This window comes from Triticum urartu, chromosome 2A (genome assembly GCF_056163025.1).
Source record: "Triticum urartu cultivar PI428250 chromosome 2A, HENAU_Tu73, whole genome shotgun sequence".
Lineage (NCBI taxonomy): Eukaryota > Viridiplantae > Streptophyta > Magnoliopsida > Poales > Poaceae > Triticum > Triticum urartu.
Window position 1 is genome coordinate 30,647,247 of NC_141874.1, and position 3,780 is coordinate 30,651,026.

Here is a 3,780-nt window from a genome sequence, read left to right on the forward strand (position 1 = left end):
CTGGCCCTAATTGGCATTTCCACCAAAATATCCACCAACACGGTACGATGGAGGCCCACACAGAGTTCTAGCACAAATGCATATCAGCCGCCATAATAGATCGTGAAAATAAGCCTTAACACCAATGATAAGGAATCCTGAAATCTACTCCTCCTACTTGATTTGTTGGGTCTATCTCACAAATCTTAGCAACTAAGGTAGACATTGAGTGAAGAGAATGAATCATGCCCAAAACTAAGGTAGACACAAGGGTGAAGAAACATAGCACTACATGATTACAAACGTGATAGGCACAAGGGCGACGAAACATAACATGATTGTCACACAGAGCTTGGTAAACACAACAGATGAACATATAGATTAATCTTTCCACCGCAGCAGAGACCTCCTAAACAGACAATTTAAGTATTTCACCATTGTCTGGAAGCAGCAAATAGAGCCAGAGTAAGAGTCAGGAACTAAAATAGATCAATTCAGGGAACTGAAGCTCAAACTCATACAGCTTAAAGCACGATAGGTACACGAACAGCGGAAAGAAATTTTACTGAGGCTGCAGTATAATTGCAAACAACGATACTAAATATACCTATGCCTAACAACACTACCCAACATGTATTCAAATATCAACAAAATAACTGAAACAAAGGTGGCCTCAAATTGCTCAGGAGCCTCAGCATAAAGAGTAATGGAACTAATTCATGCAAATTTCTACTAAAGTTTGCATTGAACAGGTTTGCTATGTGTGGACTATGTAGTTGATTTCGGAAATACGGCATAACTTCTTCCCATGCAAATCCAGTTATTCTCATTATGTCAGCCAACTCATTTCTGGCAAGTGTTCGCGGTTGTGTGCTCCAGACCTGCCTCCGCCTGGGTGGTGTTCCCTTCGGCATCATTCTTTGGTCTGGGTGCTTGTACTGGAGATGTGTGGCCAGCGTTGTTCGTCTTGGTGGCGGACACGATGGTGTGTGCGGGAAGATGTGGTCCTATGCAGGTTCTATGGCTTGTGGCGGCAGATCCGGCAACTCTCCCCGACTTCACCGGATGGACGAAATGGTTCTAGGGCTGAGGAGCATGGGGATGGACCCCAGTCGACGCTCCATAGCGACAATGACCTCGAGTTACGATGGGTCTCTTAATCGACTCAGAAAGCCAATTCGGCGATAGTGTGACCTCAGTTCATATGATGTTAGCTTCATGTGTCTCCGGCGTTCGTCTCGGCGGTGATAGTGGGCGGTTTCAGGTGTTGGGCTTCGTGTGCTCAGGGACTCCCAGGGGCTTGATTGCAATTTTCATTATTTTGTGAGGGTGTTTTTTGCACTTGTGTTGGGACTTATGTCCTCTCGTGTTCTGTGTTTATTTCCGTGTGTGGGTTATGTACTCCTTTATTTGTTGATATGATGAAGCATGCAGTACTCTGAAGAAAAAACCAACTCGTTTCTCTTGTAGCTCTCTATTCAAGAGGTTTAAAAAGGTTTTCGAAGGTAGCCACTATCAGCATGATGATGAGATTTGGTATGCTAAGGATAACAGAAATCATGTTCCCACCCAAATGCGATATTATAAACAAGTCTAGATCAGAAGAATATCTATACAAATATCAATTACCGATTCCATCATATGTAGTTTAAGTATCAGGAAATAAAATAATCATAAGTAACTAAGAAAAACTTACAGTTAACATGGCACAAATGAGATCTCGAGAAGGCCCGGTAAAAATCAATTCTTCTTTAGGAAAAAACGTATGCTGAATAAGACTCTCCTTTAGCCTATGAGGAACGACCACAGGCATGTCATCATCAAACTTGAAATTAGCTACCAAATTGCCCCCTTTGTCACAATGCAACATTTGGCCATAGCAGCTGACAAGCACATCTCCCTCCTCAGACACGACCTTCGCCCACCAATTCCCTTGCTGCTCCTAAAAACGCTTCTCGAGATCCATCACAATCCAGTACTGGAATGACCAAACATCATCATTCTTCAGTATGAATATGCTCATCACCATCGTATCGTCCTTGCTGATGGACACAGCAAGCTTGCCACCCATGTCAAGCAAGTGCATGACATGGTGGGGGTTCACAGACGGCGGGATCATTTGCCGGAACATCTCCACCATCGTGTCAAACACCAGTATCTTGTGGGAGCAGACACCTGACGGTCTCCTCCAGTGTATGCAAAGGTTGCCATTGAGAAGGACCGGCACGCCAAAGATGGCTGGTCTCTCGGCTATCACCTCCATTAACGGACAGTCGACGCGCCGCGATTTGTTGGTTCCCACGGTGAGGACGCGGTACTCGTGTGCGCATGGCATCACATGCCAAGGGAGGTTGGACAATGCATAAGGGAGGTTTCTGCAGTACAAGACACAGTACTCCCTTGAAGGTTGGTGCCGGAAGAGGCTGATCAGTTTGTTAATAGGAAGCTTGAGGTTTGGGCTGACGATCGGCGACTGCCGCGTGGCCACGTTGCAGATGTAGTGGCCGCGTTGCAGATGTAGTGACGGCGAGGGGGAAGCGAGAGAGTTCGGGGAAACCGAAGAGTGGTATGAACTCGGCGTCCCGGAGGTGGAGGGCTTCGAGGCTAGGTTAGTCGCCAGCGCTGGTTTGATATGAGCTGATTAGGGCGAGCTCCGGCTGGCGGCGGTGGTGCTCCAGGAGGAACGCGGGGTCGGAGGCGAGGCGACGCCATTGTCGGCAGACGACGCGGCATCGGCGGGGACGCTTGCCAGCGGCACGGCGACTTGCAGTAACGAAGCCCAACACGAGGATCCAAGAGGGAAAAATCTATAGCCACGAGGCCCAAAGAGTACGGCTTACCCCAATCCTCAATATTAATTTACTGCTGCAATCAAAAAATTCAGCCTCCAAAGCCATTGCAATCAAATAAAAATCTCACATGCACCAAGAAAATCAGTTCACCACTGGAATTTCTCATAACCATGCCTGCCCATGTTGTGCCATCTGCACTTGTCGTTGTATGAGTTGTCCGTAGATAAAACCACGCATCACACTCGGGGCCGTGGCCATGGTGCTTCTTGGACATGTGATAATGGCGACTTCAATACGTTCTTGGGCTTCTTGTTCAGCAAGATCCTCCAGTCATTCCCTTTTCAAAACATCATATACTCCATGTTGTCTGGAGTCTGGACTGTAAATTGGATGGAGAGTAGCTGCAGCGAACGTGCATTCCAGATCAAGTGAGGTGGATGGTGTAAACCAAGTTGTGGAATTTACCAAGCTGAATGTTGATGTCGCTTTTGACCGGACTCTTTGAAGGATTTAATTGGGGCAATTCTAAGAGAGGATCATCGTAAATTTGTGGCATCATCAAACTAAGTGTTGATGCTTTTATGGAAGAAGTGTTGGCCTTAAGATTTGGGCTGAACCTAGCTCAGCTCAGTCCATCGGTTGCAATCGAATGATTATCAACTCTGATAATGTTGATGTGATTAATATCATGCATGAGGGTGACTCTTTTTAGGAAAGTTGGTCGGCAATCTTTGACGATTGCTTTCATATGTCAAGGGGCCTCTCTTATGTAACATAGCAACATTGCCCTCGTGAGGCTAATGCAGTGGCCCTTGTAAAAGCTAGAGTTGCTAGATCCTCCCTCTAATAGTTCGTGTCCATTAGATGATGCTCCAAGTTTTTTAATGCTTTGCTGGTTAATGATGTAACTCTGGTGATTAATGAATAAATGAAGGGGGCACGCTTCCCGGGAAGACATCGCGTCGTTGCCCAGGCTCTATATTCTCCAGATGATCAATAGGATCATAGC

At 46.2% G+C, this 3,780-nt stretch overlaps 1 pseudogene; it reads right to left on the reverse strand.

The window, feature by feature from the left end:
* Window positions 1-1,660: 1,660 nt before the first annotated feature.
* On the reverse strand, window positions 1,661-2,943 carry LOC147983217 (uncharacterized; annotated as a pseudogene).
* Between the last annotated feature and the right edge of the window lie 837 nt (window positions 2,944-3,780).